The 19,405-nt window shown below is 43.6% G+C and overlaps 1 protein-coding gene across 3 annotated transcripts in view; it reads right to left on the bottom strand.

Annotated features, from left to right (window-relative positions):
- Positions 1-19,405, bottom strand: part of dym (dymeclin) — a 236,771-nt gene that overhangs the window by 100,305 nt on the left and 117,061 nt on the right. The gene's annotated exons all lie outside the window — the stretch shown is intronic.

Genomic DNA, 19,405 nt, shown 5'->3' with positions numbered 1-19,405 from the left:
CTTATCGATAGCAACAGCTCATGGTTCTCCTGGAATCAGAAGTTTGTTTGACTCAATAGAGGAACGTAGTCAGAGAAATGCTGATGAATGTCTTGCTCGAGCTGTGTATGCAACTCGTTCACCTCTGATGCTCACAGGTCATGTATATTGGAAGAGATTTCTGAATGTTTTTCGCCCAGCATACACCCCTCCAACCAGACATGCATTATCAACTAATTTGCTAGATGCAGAGTTCAACAAAGTTCAAGTGAAGGTCACCATATGATATGGTAAACATATCCAACACAAAAAACATTTACATTTAACTGGTATTAATGTTAATTCCCATATATTCCCGTTAATTCCCATATATTCCTGTTAATTCCCATATATTCCCGTTAATTCCCATATATTCCTGTTAATTCCCATATATTCCTGTTAATTCCCATATATTCCCGTTAATTCCCATATATTCCCGTTAATTCCCATATATTCCCGTTAATTCCCATATATTCCTGTTAATTCCCATATATCCCCGTTAATTCCCATATATTCCCGTTAATTCCCATGGAAAGTTTCCACCTCTGAATATTCCCCAAAATGTGCAACCTTAAAGTAATTTATAAGAAAATCAGTCCAGCTACAGTCATGACACTATGCCATTTTTAAGAAAACCAGTCTAGCAACAATCATTACTGTAATGTTATTTATAAGCAGCCAGTTTCAACTGGTACACTATCGGCGCCCAGCCACCATTTAATCAAACAACCATGTTTTCTGGCTCCATTCCTGTAACCGCTGTCTTTGAACTGTACCTCAACAGACAGTACTCAGCCTGGAACACAGAACAGAAATCATCACATGAATCCAGCCCAGGCTCTTCATGCTGTCCACCGTATGCCCCATACCCATGACAAATACAGTGTCCCAAATGGCACCTTATTTCCAATACAGTGCACTAGTTCCCCCTATGGGCCTTGGTCAAAAGTAGTGCACTACTTCCCCCCTATGGGCTTTGGTCAAAAGTAGTGCACTAGTTCCCCTCTATGGGCCCTGGTCAAAAGTGGTGCACTACTCCCCCCCCCTATGGGCCCTGGTCAAAAGTGGTGCACTACTTCCCCCCTATGGGAAATGGTCAAAAGTGGTGCACTACTTCCCCCCTATGGGCAATGGTCAAAAGTGGTGCACTACTTCCCCCCCTCCCCCAGGAACAGCAAATGGTTTCTGAAGCTCCAATAACACACAGAGAGGAGTAAACCGCCGTGTGGGAACACATAGCTTAACAACACACAGAGAGGAGTAAACCGCCGTGTGGGAACACATAGCTTAACAACACACAGAGAGGAGTAAACCGCCGTGTGGGAACACATAGCTTAACAACACACAGAGAGGAGTAAACCGCCGTGTGGGAACACATAGCTTAACAACACACAGAGAGGAGTAAACCGCCGTGTGGGAACACATAGCTTAACAACACACAGAGAGGAGTAAACCGCCGTGTGGGAACACATAGCTTAACAACACACAGAGAGGAGTAAACCGCCGTGTGGGAACACATAGCTTAACAACACACAGAGAGGAGTAAACCGTTGTGTGGGAACACATAGCTTAACAACACACAGAGAGGAGTAAACCGCCGTGTGGGAACACACAGCTTAACAACACAGGCAGGAGCAAGGTACAGTAGGAACACACATACACACAGACAGGCTCACATACACGCAGGCAGCTATACACACCCCTCAACATTCAATGAGTCCTACACTACACATGCTCACGCACACACACACACACACACATTATTTACAATATTACTTTAAAATGGTGTAAGGAATTTTGTTGCTGGAATTTGATCGAGGTTAGAAGATGGTGAAATGGGTGACAGTTGGTTTAATATATGAAGAAAATAGTCAAATAGGTTCATAAAATGTACTGTACAGCAACTAACAAGACAAAAGCTGCTGCTGATTATCGTGTTACGTGAACGTTCCCTCTCCTCAACACTAACTCATTAAGCCTGCCTGGTGAGAACAGTCTGGAACAGAAGTGGAGTAGATTGGAATTCCTTCCTGTTATTAAGCAGCAGCTGACCTGACTAATCCTCTTAGGACCCACCATGGTTCAAATGAAATCGAACAAAATGGAGTCTTTAACATTACTCGACAGGGACAATGCACATTGATGAGCAACATTTCTGTAAATGTGCCAGATTCAGCCAACCTGCTAATTCAACTGTATTCCTTTACCATATGGTGACACCCTGTTTCTGTTTGGGTTGGGTTTCTGGACATTTTCATTGAGCCTTTAACAACATGGGCACGTGTGTTTCAAAACATAGACATACCCTGGGTGGGCACTATGACTGAGATCTGAGCACGCTCTGATGCTCTGTGCTCTTTGAAACCCAATACAATGAAGAGGGGGAAAAACATCCTTTGTTATGTGCTCTCTGTGTGTCTGTTCATAAAAGTGATGGGACGGAGGGGCACATTTTGTTACTAATTGACCGACAGGACAGAGCCGGGTGCTAGCTGCCATAGGCTATTGTTTTGGCATCATTGGCACGGCAGCCTGTTCCATTGGTCATGTTTAGTCTAGACACAGTGCCTGGAAGCTGTGTCAGGTTGACCTACTGAAAATGGACGTGCGAGCGAGCGTGCACACACACACACACACACACACACACACACACACACACACACACACACACACACACACACACACACACACACACACACACACACACACACACACACACACACACACCACACACACACACACACACACACACGTAGGTACGTACAGGCGCCCAAACACACACACACGTACAGGCGCCCACACACACACGTACGTACAGGCGCCCACACACACACACACACGTACAGGCGCCCACACGTACAGGCGCCCACACACAAGGGCGTACAGACAAACGCAAACACACACAGTCACACGCGCACACACACACGTACAGGTGCACGTACGCACACCCCCACCCACACATTCATCAGCAGACTCCGACACAAAATAAGCCATACAACAAGACCAAATGAGACAGAATCTCCCAAACTGTTGCACAAAGAAACCAGCCAGATAAATGCAGGACTCAGCAGAGACGTACACCTGTGCCACATGTCAGCACCATTCATCCAATGCAGGTCACCAAGGCCCTTTATCATTGGCTTTATGCGGTATGATTGAGCTACTGAAAGGTGTATTGAGATATGATTACCAGTGCTGGCAAAGAGGCCTGGGTCCGGGTCTGTCTGTAGGGTAACTTGGACTCTATGGGGTCTTTTGTAGACATGCTATTACTGAGACTGAGTGAGAGGCACACCTGGTGATCCCCACTAGCACAAAGACTCTCTGCCATACTGACTGACTGCAACCCTTCGGCCTAGTCTATAGCTTTGACAGACATGGATTTATTTTCTTCAAGGAAAGGATCAGCTTTAATATTGCGGATAGATTGTTAATTCCAACAATGTAATTGTCTGCATCATTTCCAATCCACCATATTTTTGGGGCGTAAATATACAGTTAGGTTGGAGTCATTAAAACTCGTTTTTCAACCACTCCACAAATTTCTTGTTAACAAAATATAGTTTTGGCAAGTCGGTTAGGACGTCTTCTTTGTGCATGACACAAGTAATTTTTCCAACAATTGTTTAGAGAGATTATTTCACTTATAATTCACTGTATCACAATTCCAGTGGGTCAGAAGTTTACATACACTAAGTTGACTGTGCCTTTAAACAGCTTGGAAAATTCCAGAAAATGATGTCATGGCTTTAGAAGCTTCTGATAGGTTAATTTGACATAATTTGAGTCAATTGGAGGTGTACCTGTGGATGTATTTCAAGACCAACCTTCAAACTCAGTGTCTCTTTGCTTGACATCATGGGAAAATCCAAAAATATCAGCCAGGACCTTAAAAGAATAATTGTAGACCTCCACAAGTCTGGTTCATCCTTGGGAGAAATTTCCAAACGCCTGAAGGTATCACGCTCATCTGTACAAACAATAGTATACAAGTATAAACACCATGGGACCACGCAGCTGTCATACCGCTCAGGAAGGAGACGCGTCCTGTCTCCTAGAGATGAACGTACTTTGGTGCGAAACGTGCAAATGAATCCCAAAACAACAGCAAAGGACCCTGTGAAGATGCTGGAGAAAACAGGTACAAAAGTATCTATATCCACAGTAAAACGAGTCGTATATCAACATAACCTGAAAGGAAGAAGCCACTGCTTCAAAACCGCCTTAAAAAAGACAGACTACGGTTTGCAACTGCACATGGGGACAAAGATCGTACTTTTTGGAGAAATGTCCTCTGGTCTGTTGAAACAAAAATAGAACTGTTTGGCCATAATGCCCATAGTTATGTTTAGAGGAAAAAGGAGGAGGCTTGCGAGCCGAAGAACACCATCCCAACCGTGAAGCACGAGGGTGGCAGCAGCATGTTGTGGGGGTGCTTTCCTGCAGGAGGGACTGGTGCAATTCACAAAATAGATCGTGAGGAGCGAAAATTATGTGGATATATTGAAGCAACATCTCAAGACAGGAAGTTAAAGCTTGGTCGCAAATGGGTCTTCCAAATGGACAATGACCCCAAGCATACTTCCAAAGTTGTGGCAAAATGGCTTAAGGACAACAAAGTCAAGCTATTGGAGTGGCCATCACAAAGCCCTGACCTCAATCCTATAGAAAATCTGTGGGCAGAACTGAAAAAGCATGTGTGAGCAAGGAGGCCTACAAACCTGACTCAGTTACACCAGCTCTGCAATTAAAATGGGCCAAAATTCACCCAACTTATTGTGGGACGCTTTTGGAAGGCTACCTGAAACGTTTGATCCAAGTTAAATAATTTAAAGGCAATGCTACCAAATACTAATTGAGTGTATGTAAACTTCTGACCCACTGGGAATGTGATGAAAGAAATAAAAGCTGAAATAAATTATTCTCTCTACTATTATTCTGACATTTCATATTCTTAAAATAAAGTGGTGATTCTAACTGACCTAAGACAGGGAATTTTTACCAGGATTAAATGTCAGGAATTGTGAAAAACTGAGTTTAAATGTATTTGGCTAAGGTGTATGTAAACTTCTGACTTCAACTGTATATATCCACATATATACATACATACATACATATACATTCCCATATACATACATTCCCATATACACATACAGTTGAAATTTCACAAAATGTCTGAACCTATACACATTTTACCCAACCCTGTATGTTTTACATTTGTTATCTTGTTGTTATTAGTCCCACCCTTCAGCTCCATTCAACCCCTCCCATCTATCTCTTAACACCATCCATTTTGGATTTCTATTTTTCAGCTGTGATGCTTCACAAAAGTACTGAACCTTTCTATTCTCATAGCTTCTACAGATTGTAAATTAAAGATAAACATTTTTGCTAAAATAATTATTATAATATTGATTGATTGACTATGACTTAAAAAATAAACTAGGTAAACATTGCAATTCTTCAGCCATTCCTGGACCTGTGACCAAAAACGAGATACATATGGACAGTACCAAAAAAACTGATCTAATGACTCTGCCTCCTCACAGCAAAATCTGCAGAGCTGGGAAGATTGTATATACAACATTCTACTGGTTGCAAGAATTTAGTATAATAATTTAAATTAAAAAATTTGAAGTTTTGAATCTGCCGTTGTTTTGCGTATCAATTCATAAACCATGTGCCAAGGAATCGGTACATCATGGCTTTGCATGATATAACATATGCTTTGTAGAAAGTATTGCATTAGGGAAAGGGTGCCATTTTGGATGCAACCCAGGAGTCCAGTTCCCTATGCAGGCCTTATCCCAGCGTTAGAGTTCTGCCACCCGACCCGGGAGTCCAGTCCCCTATGCAGGCCTTATCCCAGCGTTAGAGCTCTGCCACCCGACCCGGGAGTCCAGTCCCCTATGCAGGCCTTATCCCAGCGTTAGAGTTCTGCCACCCGACCCGGGAGTCCAGTCCCCTATGCAGGCCTTATCCCAGCGTTAGAGTTCTGCCACCCGACCCGGGAGTCCAGTTCCCTATGCAGGCCTTATCCCAGCGTTAGAGCTCTGCCACCTGACCCGGGAGTCCAGTCCCCTATGCAGGCCTTATCCCAGCGTTAGAGTTCTGCCACCCGACCCGGGAGTCCAGTCCCCTATGCAGGCCTTATCCCAGCGTTAGAGCTCTGCCACCCGACCCGGGAGTCCAGTCCCCTATGCAGGCCTTATCCCAGCATTAGAGCTCTGCCACCCGACCCGGGAGTCCAGTCCCCTATGCAGGCCTTATCCCAGCATTAGAGCTCTGCTATCTGACCTGAGTCCGACGGGCCCTGACATTATACATTGGGTTAGGGCCGGGTAGGGCCAGTTTTTCATCAATAGCTAGGCAGAGTGCAGGTATCACAAAATTGATCTGCGCGCAGGGAGCGAATGACAGACAGAGGGGAGCAGTTAACGGATTTACTAACAGAGGAAGTTATTTCTGATTTCGGGCTGGGCCTTAAAATTGGCAGAAGCAATCGGGCCTTGGTAGGGTAGGGCCTGAACGTTGTGGGCATGGGTAGGGCTCAGGTTTAAAATTATCGCCCGTGCAGGGGTGTACCCAGCATGCCAAGCGAACAGTCTGTGTGCATGCAGCAGTCAGAACGGAATGAAAAATCATAGAAACATGAAAAAGAATGCAAGAAAGAAAGAAGCAGGGGAAAGGCAGCAAATTGGTAGGAATAGTCTGGTTTAACCTGGAAGCATAGGACTAGAGTCCGGTTTAACCTGGAAGCATAGGACTAGAGTCTGGTTTAACCTGGAAGCCTAGGACTAGAGTCTGGTTCAACCTGGAAGCCTAGGACTAGAGTCTGGTTTAACCTGGAAGCCTAGGACTAGAGTCTGTCTTAACCTGGAAGCATAGGACTAGAGTCTGGCTCAACCTGTAAGCATAAGACTCAAGCTTAACCTGGAAGCATAGGACTAGACTCTAGCTTAACCTGGAAGCATAGAACTAGAGTCTGGTTTAACCCGGAAGCATATGTCTAGAGTCTGGCTTAACCTGGAAGCATAAGCCTAGAGTCTGGATTAACCTGGAAACATACAACTCTAGCTTAACCTGGAAGCATAGGACTCGTCTGATTTGACCTATATGCATAGAACTAGAGTCTGGTTTAACCTGGAAGCATAGGACTAGTCTCGTTTAACCTGGATGCATAGGACTAGTCTGGTTTAACCTGGATGCATAGGACTAGTCTCGTTTAACCTGGATGCATAGGACTAGTCTGGTTTAACCTTGAAGCATAAAACTGTAGCTTACCCTGGAAGCATAAAACTGTAGCTTAACCTGGAAGCATAGAGAATGAATAAGCAAGTGCAAAAGCTTCTCCCTTTGTGCGTCGCCCGAAGTGACCAGCCAGTGTTTGAGGCTACTGCACCTGGAGCGAGAGAAATACACTACGTTTCAAAAGTTTGGGGTCACTTAGAAATGTCCATGTTTTTGAAAGAAAAGCACATTTTTTGTCCATTAAATTAACATCAAATTGATCAGAAATACAGTGTAGACATTGTTAATGCTGTAAATGACTATTGTAGCTGGAAACGGCTGATTTTTAATGGAATATCTACATAGGCGTACAGAGGTCCATTATCAGCAACCATCACTCCTATGTTCCAATGGCACGTTGTGTTAGCTAATCCAAGTTTATCATTTTAAAAGACTAATTGATCAATAGAAAACCCTTTTGCAATTATGTTAGCACAGCTGAAAACTGTTGTTCTGATTAAAGAAGAAATAAAATTGGCCTTTAGACTAGTTGAGTATCTGGAAAACCAGCATTTGTGGGTTCGATTACAGGCTCATAATGGCCAGAAACAAAGACCTTTCTTCTGAAACTCCTCAGTCTATTCTTGTTCTGAGAAATTTAAGGCTATTCCATGCGAGAAATTGCCAAGAAACTGAAGATCTCGTACAACACTGTATACTACTCCCTTCACAGAACAGCGTAAACTGGCTCTAACCAGAATAGAAAGAGGATTGGGAAGACCCGGTGCACAACTGAGAAAGAGGACAAGTACATTAGAGTGTCTCGTTTGAGAAACAGACGCCTCACAAGTCCTCAACTGGCAGCTTCATTAAATATTACCTGCAAAACACCAGTCTCAACGTCAACAGTGAAGAGGTGACTCCAGGATGCTGGCCTTCTAGGCAGAGTTGCAAAGAAAAAGCCATATTTCAGACTGGCCAATAAAAATAAAATATTAAGTTGGGCAAAAGAACACAGACACTGAACAGAGGAAGATTGGAAAAAAGTGTTATGGCCAGACAAATCTAAGTTTGAGGTGTTCGGATCACAAAGAAGAACATTCGTGCAACGCCATGCCATACCCTGTGGACGGCGCTTAAGTGGAGCCAATTTCCTCCTACAACAGGACAATGACCCAAAGCACAGCTCCAAACTATGCAAGAACTATTTAGGGAAGAAGCAGTCAGCTGGTATTCTGTCTATAATGGAGTGGACAGCACAGTCACCGGATCTCAACCCTATTGAGCTGTTGTGGGAGCAGCTTGACCCGTATGGTACGTAACAAGTGCCCATAATGCCAATCCAACTTGTGAAATCTCTTCAGATTACCTCAACAAATTGACAACTAGAATGCCAAAGGTCTGCAAGGCTGTAATTGCTGCAAACGGAGGATTCTTTGACGAAAACTAAGTTTGAAGGACAATTATTATTTCAATTAAAAATCATTATTTATAACGTTGTCAACGTCTTGACTATATTTCCTATTCATTTTGCAACTCATTTCATGTATGTTTTCATGGAAAAAGAGGACATTTCTAAGTGACACCAAACTTTTGAACGGTAGTATGCATATTGTACAGAACAGTATCTTTGTACAGAACAGTATCTCCTCATGTGGAGGCTGTCGCACCTGAAAGACAAGGGCAACAGAGGAGAGGGAAAGAAGGGAAAAAATATACAGTGGGGAGAACAAGTATTTGATACACTGCCGATTTTGCAGGTTTTCCTACTTACAAAGCATGTAGAGGTCTGTAATTTTTATCATAGGTACACTTCAACTGTGAGAGACGGAATCTAAAACAAAAATCCAGAAAATCATATTGTATGATTTTTAAGTAATTAATTTGCATTTTATTGCATGACATAAGTATTTGATACATCAGGAAAGCACAACTTAATATTTGGTACAGAAACCTTTGTTTGCAATTACAGACATCATACGTTTCCTGTAGTTCTTGACCAGGTTTGCACACACTGCAGCAGGGATTTTGGCCCACTCCTCCATACAGACCTTCTCCAGATCCTTCAAGTTTCGGGGCTGTCGCTGGGCAATACGGACTTTCAGCTCCCTCCAAAGATTTTCTATTGGGTTCAGGTCTGGAGACTGGCTAGGCCACTCCAGGACCTTGAGATGCTTCTTACGGAGCCACTCCTTAGTTGCCCTGGCTGTGTGTTTCTGGTCGTTGTCATGCTGGAAGACCCAGCCACGACCCATCTTCAATGCTCTTACTGAGGGAAGGAGGTTGTTGGCCAAGATCTCGCGATACATGGCCCCATCCATCCTCCCCTCAATACGGTGCAGTTGTCCTGTCCCCTTTGCAGAAAAGCATCCCCAAAGAATGATGTTTCCACCTCCATGCTTCACGGTTGGGATGGTGTTCTTGGGGTTGTACTCATCCTTCTTCTTCCTCCAAACACGGCGAGTGGAGTTTAGACCAAAAAGCTCAATTTCTGTCTCATCAGACCACATGACCTTCTCCCATTCCTCCTCTGGATCATCCAGATGTCATTGGCAAACTTCAGACGGGCCTGGACATGCGCTGGCTTGAGCAGGGGGACCTTGCGTGCGCTGCAGGATTTTAATCCATGACGGCGTAGTGTGTTACTAATCGTTTTCTTTGAGACTGTGGTCCCAGCTCTCTTCAGGTCATTGACCAGGTCCTGCCGTGTAGTTCTGGGCTGATCCCTCACCTTCCTCATGATCATTGATGCCCCACGAGGTGAGATCTTGCATGGAGCCCCAGACCGAGGGTGATTGACCGTCATCTTGAACTTCTTCCATTTTCTAATAATTGCGCCAACAGTTGTTGCCTTCTCACCAAGCTGCTTGCCTATTGTCCTGTAGCCCATCCCAGCCTTGTGCAGGTCTACAATTCTATCCCTGATGTCCTTACACAGCTCTCTGGTCTTGGCCATTGTGGAGAGGTTGGAGTCTGTTTGATTGAGTGTGTGGACAGGTGTCTTTTATACAGGTAACGAGTTCAAACAGGTGCAGTTAATACATGTAATGAGTGGAGAACAGGAGGGCTTCTTAAAGAAAGACTAACAGGTCTGTGAGAGCTGGAATTCTTACTGGTTGGTAGGTGATCAAATACTTATGTCATGCAATAAAATGCAAATTAATTACTTAAAAATCATACAATGTGATTTTCTGGATTTTTGTTTTAGATTCCGTCTTTCACAGTTGAAGTGTACCTATGATAAAAATTACAGACCTCTACATGCTTTGTAAGTAGGAAAACTTGCAAAATCGGCAGTGTATCAAATACTTGTTCTCCCCACTGTATATATATTTTAAGTGATAAGTGTTTTTCTGGAGAAGAGTTTAGAATATGTTGTTAAAAAGGGAGGCATAGTAAAATAGGTAAAAATGCAGCAAATTTGGCTTTTTCATTTGTAATATTACAGCCACAGTGACTGAGGTAGTCACATGCATATTATAATAAATTGTTATATACAGTTGAAGTCAGAAGTTTACATACTTCTTAGCCAAGTACATTTAACTCAGTTTTTCACAATTCCTGACAGTTAATCCCAGTAACAATTCCCTGTCTGAGGTCAGTTAGGATCACCACTTTACTTTAAGAATGTGAAATGTCAGAATAATAGTATCGAGAATGATTTATTTCAGCTTTTATTTCTTTCATCACATTCCCAGTGGGTCAAAAGTTTACTGTGACACAGTGAATTATAAATGAAATAATCTATCTGTAAACAATTGTTGGAAAGATTACTTATGTCATGCACAAAGTAGATGTCCTAACAGACTTTCCAAAACTATAGTTTGTTAACAAGAAATTTGTGGAGTGGTTGAAAAACAAGTTTTAATCACTCCAACCTAAGTGTATTTAAACTTCCGACTTCAACTAAACTAGGCTCAGCAGACAGGAAACACACTCCTTCTCTCATTCTCTGTAGCGCTAACATTGACATTAGTCTTGAGCATGCCGTAAAATCATTTGTATAAGATAGGTGCTTCTCCTTAATGACATTGTCTATACATTTATAATCAATGCTTTGCCCATGGATTGGCGTTATAGACAGACTTAACATGCTCTTAGAATTCCCACAATAAGGTTATAATATTTGTTTGGGAAAACTACAGTGTAGCGTGATGATGAAAGGAGGCTCGGTGGTTGCTTGGGAAAACTACAGTGTAGCGTGATGATGAAAGGAGGCTCGGTGGTTGTTTGGGAAAACTACAGTGTAGCGTGATGATGAAAGGAGGCTCGGTGGTTGTTTGGGAAAACTACAGTGTAGCGTGATGATGAAAGGAGGCTCGGTGGTTGTTTGGGAAAACTACAGTGTAGCGTGATGATGAAAGGAGGCTCGGTGGTTGTTTGGGAAAACTACAGTGTAGCGTGATGATGAAAGGAGGCTCGGTGGTTGTTTGGGAAAACTACAGTGTAGCGTGATGATGAAAGGAGGCTTGGTGGTTGTTTGGGAAAACTACAGTGTAGTGTGATGATGAAAGGAGGCTTGGTGGTTGTTTGGGAAAACTACAGTGTAGCGTGATGATGAAAGGAGGCTCGGTGGTTGTTTGGGAAAACTACAGTGTAGCGTGATGATGAAAGGAGGCTCGGTGGTTGTTTGGGAAAACTACAGTGTAGCGTGATGATGAAAGGAGGCTTGGTGGTTGTTTGGGAAAACTACAGTGTAGCGTGATGACGAAAGGAGGCTTGGTGGTTGTTTGCAAAGCGTCTAAGATGCAGATATGAAGACAGTGTGAGGTATTATACAATGATAATAACATGCGTGCCTCCGTTCATCACAAGCGCCACACAGTCAATCTATCTGCGAGCTATTCACACATTCATGTAACTGGCCTTCTGGGAAGGAACCAAGGGATGAAGACGGGAGTGTTCACTAACGGAGGGGAAAGCCCTTTCACCCTCTGCTGCCTCTGAATATATGGACCTAAAGAGTGATTTTTCTTTAAAGTGTCAATTAATAACAAAAAATCCTTGACAGAAAATGTGCAAATCTGACATTTGGAAATTCCAGGAGTAAATTCCCCTGAGAGCAAAATCACGAACGTACTACATTACCTTCCCCACCCACCACCATATCCCTAAACAGCCAAAATCATAAATGTACTACATTACCTTCCCCACCCACCACCATATCCCTAAACAGCCCAAATCATAAATGTACTACATTACCTTCCCCACCCACCACCATATCCCTAAACAGCCAAAATCATAAATGTACTACATTACCTTCCCCACCCACCACCATATCCCTAAACAGCCAAAATCATAAATGTACTACATTACCTTCCCCACCCACCACCATATCCCTAAACAGCCAAAATCATAAATGTACTACATTACCTTCCCCACCACTACATCCCTAAACAGTGAAGACACGGACAATAGTGTCAGCAGGCTACTCTCTTAGTCATCATAAAACACGGTGGATTGTGTGTGTCCGCCTACGCAAAGAGTATTTCTGTTTCCACTTCCCCGTGGTCACGCAACAGCGTTAAATAATCCTGAAAGAATTGATGAGAGGAAGAGGAGTGCTCGTGTGGTGGTTCTGGTTAGCTGTCCCGTGACAGTGAGCGAGCTTGGCCAGGAAGTGTGTGGTCCTAGCCAGGGTCCATCCGGTAAAATGGACTGTGTGCTGGGTCAGTGACTCACTGTTCTGGCCCTTCACAGTCTTATTCTTTCATATGGTTAAGTCTCCTAACCACAGAGAGCAGAGGAGAATCCTGTGCATGCGTGAATCCTCCTTCCTTTCAACAGCTTGGAACCATTAGTGTTACCATCACTGACTGACTAACTGAGTGCTTCACAGCTGGAGAGTACCCGCGGGACGTGATAATGTCTTTATTCAGAGCCAACCACAGACTGACAGCCAGTCTAGTGGTCTAACACGGAGGTATCATGAAGAATAGAGCGACAGCATTTCAAAGGCTGGACGACGTTCTGATGCTACAGTGCAGAGATCTCAATGCTTAGGCATGTATAAATGGAAAGATAAATATTTCACAAAATATGACTAATGTCTGTCTAATGACCAAGTCGATGACATAATCAGGGTGGAGTAAGTGTTTGAGTGTGTTTGTGTGCTTAGAGCTACCAAGGCAATCTGGAATATGTTGTTGTGTATCAAGTCATCAGGGCATTTAACCTCTTAAAATGTAGGGTCCCCTTGATATAAATGTTTAATTCAATGTCGTCCCTGAATACAGGGTGTCTCCTGAAAGCTGGGGATCTTGGCTTTCTTCCCGTACCATACAATCTTTGGTGTGACTTAGTACCATATATGAGCATACGGCCATAGAAGGGCAGGCCACACCCACGAGCCCATTTCAAGATGGCTGCGACTCACAGTCCAGATAAAGCTATGTAAATCTTGAACAATGTCGATATGTGATTAAAGCATAGACTCCACAGATAATGTTGTTTGATCGCCCTGTGACCTACCATTATCGAATCACAGCCCAGAGAGTCAAGGAGTCCAATTTAAACTTTGTTTTCACTAAACAACAAACATCTTACAAGGTAAGCTTCCATGTGGTCTGTGTTTGAGCTAGTAAATGAATCGTTAGGTTCTTACGAACAAAAGTAGCCTAGTGTCAATGTTCTCCGATAATGTATGGCTGAACTAGAAGATCAAATGTCCACCCATATCTTAGAGCACCAAAAGTGTGTTGTTTTTATCTTTCGACTGAGGAGTGGGTAAAATGAAAGATGGACAGTTGTGTAGCCAATAAGATAAGCTTTCCAGTCATATCAGATGACCTGGGTGGGACTTGTGTAGGACGGAGCAGCTCTTTAGCGTAATGCAAACAGTTGCTACCGGTACTTAGAAAGGACACACTCAGAACGCATCATAGTATATTGAACGAATTCTTTCATCGCTTTGGCATAAAAATGGCTTATCAGGGATTTAAAAAGAAAGTGAAAAGCCAAGAGAACTACCCAACGGGGGTAAAAAGATGACAAAAGCCAGGAATACCGAGAAAGAGGCTTTGGAGGAAATTCAGTCAGACACAGATGCTAGGAGCTACCTATGACTCAGGTGGATACTTTTTTTCCCTCGAAGGATTGGATGCTAATTAATTAGTATATTAGTATATTAATTAGTATATTAATTAGTATATATATATAAAAAATGTCACCTTTATTTAACCAGGTAGGCCAGTTGAGAACAAGTTCTCATTTACAACTGCGATCTGGCCAAGATAGAGCAAAGCAGTGCGACAAAAACAACAACACAGAGTTACACATAAACAATCGTACAGTCAATAACACAACAGAAAAATCTGTATACAGTGTGTGCAAATGAAGTAAGGAGGTAAGGCAATAAATAGGCCAATAGTGGCAAAGTAATTACAATTTAGCAATTTACACTGGATTGATATGTGTGCAGGTGAGGATGTGCAAGTAGAAATACTGGTGTGCAAAAGTGCAGAAAAACTAAAAAAATGTGGGGATGAGGTAGGTAGTTGGTTGGATGGGCTATTTACAGATGGGCTGTGTACAGCTGCAACGATCGGTAAGCTGCTCTGACAGCTGACGCTTAAAGTTAGTGAGGGAGATATGTCTCCAACTTCAGTGATTTTTGCAATTCGTTCCAGTCATTGGCAGCAGAGAACTGGAAGGAAAGGCGGCTAAAGGAGGTGTTGCATTGGGGATGACCAGTGGAATATACCTGCTGGAGCGCGTGCTACGGGTGGGTGTTACTATGGTGACCAGTGAGCTGAAATAAGGAGGAGCTTTACCTAGCAAAGACTTATAGATGACCTGGAGCCAGTGGGATTGGTGACGAATATGTAGCGAGGACCAGACAACGAGAGCATACAGGTCGCAGTGGTGGGTAGTATATGGGGCTTTGGTGACAAAAAGGATGGCACTGTGATAGACTGCATCGAATTTGCTGAGTAGTGTTGGAGGCTATTTTGTAAATGACATAGCCGAAGTCAAGGATCGGTAGGATGGTCAGTTTTACGAGGGTATGTTTGGCAGCATGAGTGAAGGAGGCTTTGTTGCGAAATAGGAGGCCAATTCTAGATTTAACTTTGGATTGGAGATGCTTAATGTGAGTCTGGAAGGAGAGTTTACAGTCTAGCCAGACACCCAGGTATTTATAGTTGTCCACATATTCTAAGTCAGAACCGTCCAGAGTAGTGATGCTGGGCGGTCGGGCGGGTGCGGGCAGCGATCGGTCGAAGAGCATGCATTTTGTTTTACTAGCATTTAAGAGCAGTTGGAGGCCACGGAAGGGGTGTTGAATGGCGTTTAAGCTCGTTTGGAGGTTTGTTAACACAGTGTCCAAAGAAGGCACAGATGTGTACAGAATGATTGTCATCTGCGTAGAGGTGGATCAAAAAAATCACCCGCAGCAAGAGCGAGTGTATATACAAAAGTATGTGGAAACCTTCAAATTAGTGGATTTGGTTATTACAGCCACACCCATTGCTGACAGATGTATAAAATCGAGCACACAGCTATGCAAACATTGGCAGTAGAATGGACTTGCTGCTCTGTAACTTTCAACGTGGCACTGTAATAGGATGACACCATTCCAACAAGTCAGTTCGTCAAATTTCTGCCCTACTGGAGCTTCCCCGGACAACTCTAAGTGCTGTTATTGTGAAGTGGAAACGTCTAGGAGCAACAACGGCTCAGCCGCGAAGTGGTAGGCCACACAAGCTCACAGAACGGAACCATCAAGTGCTGAAGCGTGTAGTGTTAAAAAAAAACTGTCCTCGGTTGCAACACTCACGACCGAGTTCCAAACTGCCTCTGGAAGTCGGGAACTTCATGAAATGAGTGTCCATGGCCGAGCAGCTACACACAAGAGAACGCTACCTGCTTGAATGCATAGTGCCAACTGTAAAGTTTAGTGGAGGAGGAATAATGTTCTGGGGCTGTTTTTCATGGTTCGGGCTAGGGCCCTTAGTTCCAGTGAAGGGAAACGTTGCGAGCTACTAATATTTTTCTAGCTTTCAAATAGGCACATTCGTCTCTCCTGGAACTTTTCCCCGGGTCCTTAGTGTACAAGAAAGTAGAAAGTGTTTGTCAACATACCTGGTAAAATAATGTTTAATAAATAACTTTGAGGGCCCTATAAAATCTTTTTTTTTTCTCCCAAATTCTGTTTTATATCTTCTGAGTTTTACTTTTTCTGGTTTTAGATTTGTTTCGTTTTTCACTCAAAATTACAATTATTGATAGAGAACAACGACACTGGATGTTCTGAGTCCATTCTAATGCTTAAATCACAACAGAAGTCAATTTCTTTGTGCAATTGCCTTGTTCGGCATCCTGTTGAATGTGGAATGAGGGAGAGCACGGTTAGTTTTTTTGGAAAGTTTGTTGTTTTGGAAAGTTTTGAAAGTCTATTGAAACAGTTAGGTTGCTAGCCAGCTATCTTTTGAGTTTGGATCTCGTGTCGCGGTTGGCATCAGTTGCTGGGATCGCTACGATCTGTCCAGTGATCCTGCCGACCAAGGCCAGGTCTGAGGAGCTGCTTGGCGTATTTATTTATTTTATTTAACCTTTATTTAACTAGGCAAGTCAGTTAAGATCAAATTCTTATTTACAACAGTGACCTACCCCGGCCAAAACCTAACGGGGACGACGCTGGGCCAATTGTGCGCCGCCCTATGGGACCCCCAATCATGGCCGGTTGTGATACAGCCTGGAATTAAACCAGGGTCTGTAGTGACGCCACTAGCACTGAGATGCAGTGTCTTAGACCAATACGCCACTTGGGAGAACCTAGCTGCTAGCTAGCTGCCTATCAAGCTAGCAGGGGTTTGAGGGCTTGAACGCAGCCCGTGACGCGGTTAGCTATTGTGGCTGAAACCGTGGATTGTCCCGGGCTTGTGGCTGTCTAGATCCCTACTGTTTGTTGTTGTTTCCCATCTTCCCTGCAACCTGCCCTGTCTGGAACTGCGAGGAGTAAGCGCGTAACCTACGTAGCTACCATGACAAACACCAAAGCCAGCAGGTGTACCGTTGAGGACAGTGGTGTCTCTACATGACAGGTGAAGCATCTTTTAAATTAACAAAAATAGTTTGACCATCAGATGTTACAACAACAAGAAGATAGCTTCAATTGTTGTGTCCAAATACTGGTGGAGTCAACTAATAATAGAATGAGAGGTCCAGGACCTGAAGACAAGTTTGCAGTTCTCCCAGGGTCAGGCCAGTGAGATTAAACAGGAGAACAGCAAGATGACAGCAATCTGTAAGTCACAGAGAGGACATCAGTTATGTATGTGAATCCATGATAACAATGACGGAGAAATTGGATTATCTTGAGGGACAATCAAGGCGGAACAACATTGTTGTGGTTGGAATTCCGAGACCTGGAATCTCCGAGACCTGGATGGAGTCTGAGGACAAAGTGAGGGAAATTATCTCAGAGAAATTGAATATGCACCACAGGAAGATTGAGGTGGAGCGTGCTCACAGGACTGGAAAACCTACCACCGGCCCAGGTGACAGACCCAGGCCGATAGTGGTCAAGTTCCTGAGGTTCAATGACAAGTTAGCTGTTCTGGAAAGAGCAAAGAACTTGAGAGGAACAAACATCTTCCTCAATGAGGACTATCCTGAAGGTGTGAGCCATAAGAGGAAATAACTTATCCCTACCATGAAAGCTGCCAGAGCACGTAGGGACATTGCTTACAGTATGACTGGCTCATTGTCCACCTTCCCTCCCAAAAGCCTGGAAGGGATGAGAGAGCCAAGCCTATGGGTTCGTAGCTTCAACCCTGCAGCACACACAAACACATTTACACACACCAACTGATTAATGGACTGCTGAATGTATATTTTTTATCTTGCATTGTTTGCTCTTTTCCATATTATGTCTATCTCTGATAAGCGACCCAGGAAAGGCCTGAAAATAGACCATATTATAGGTAGCCTTAGAAATAAGGTTCATGAAATCAATAACAAATCAAATCAAATCAAATTTTATTAGTCACATACACATGGTTAGCAGATGTTAATGCGAGTGTAGCGAAATGCTTGTGCTTCTAGTTCCGACAATGCAGTAATAACCAACAAGTAATCTAACCTAACAATTCCACAACTACTACCTTACACACACACACAAGTGTAAAGGGATAAAGAATATGTACATAAAGATATATGAATGAGTGGTGGTACAGAACGGCATGGCAGATGCAGTAGATGGTATAGAGTACGGTATATACATATGAGATGAGTACTGTAGGGTATGTAAACATAAAGTGGCATAGTTTAAAGTGGCTAGTGGTACATGTATTACATAAAGATGGCAAGATGCAGTAGATGATATAGAGTACAGTATATACATATGAGATGGGTAATGTAGGGTATGTAAACATTATATTAAGTGGCATTGTTTAAAGTGGCTAGTGGTACATTTTTACATAATTTCCATCAATTCCCATTTTTAAAGTGGCTGGAGTTGAGTCAGTATGTTGGCAGCGGCCGCTAAATGTTAGTGGTGGCTGTTTAACAGTCTGATGGCCTTGAGATAGAAGCTGTTTTTCAGTCTCTCGGTCCCTGCTTTGATGCACCTGTACTGACCTCGCCTTCTGGATGATAGCGGGGTGAACAGGCAGTGGCTTGGGTGGTTGTTGTCCTTGATGATCTTTATGGCCTTCCTGTGACATCGGGTGGTGTAGGTGTCCTGGAGGGCAGGTAGTTTGCCCCCGGTGATGCGTTCTGCAGACCTCACTACCCTCTGGAGAGCCTTACGGTTGTGGGCGGAGCAGTTGCCGTACCAGGCGGTGATACAGCCCGACAGGATGCTCTCGATTGTGCATCTGTAGAAGTTTGTGAGTGCTTTTGGTGACAAGCCGAATTTCTTCAGCCTCCTGAGGTTGAAGAGGCGCTGCTGCGCCTTCTTCACAACGCTGTCTGTGTGGGTGGACCAATTCAGTTTGTCCGTGATGTGTACACCGAGGAACTTAAAACTTTCCACCTTCTACACTACTGACCAGTCGATGTGGATAGGGGGGTGCTCCCTCTGCTGTTTCCTGAAGTCCACAATCATCTCCTTTGTTTTGTTGACGTTGAGTGTGAGGTTATTTTCCTGACACCACACTCCGAGGGCCCTCACCTCCTCCCTGTAGGCCGTCTCGTCGTTGTTGGTAATCAAGAC

This window comes from Salvelinus alpinus, chromosome 1 (genome assembly GCF_045679555.1).
Source record: "Salvelinus alpinus chromosome 1, SLU_Salpinus.1, whole genome shotgun sequence".
Taxonomy (NCBI): Eukaryota; Metazoa; Chordata; class Actinopteri; order Salmoniformes; family Salmonidae; genus Salvelinus; species Salvelinus alpinus.
This window is presented reverse-complemented; position numbering and strand designations above follow the sequence as displayed.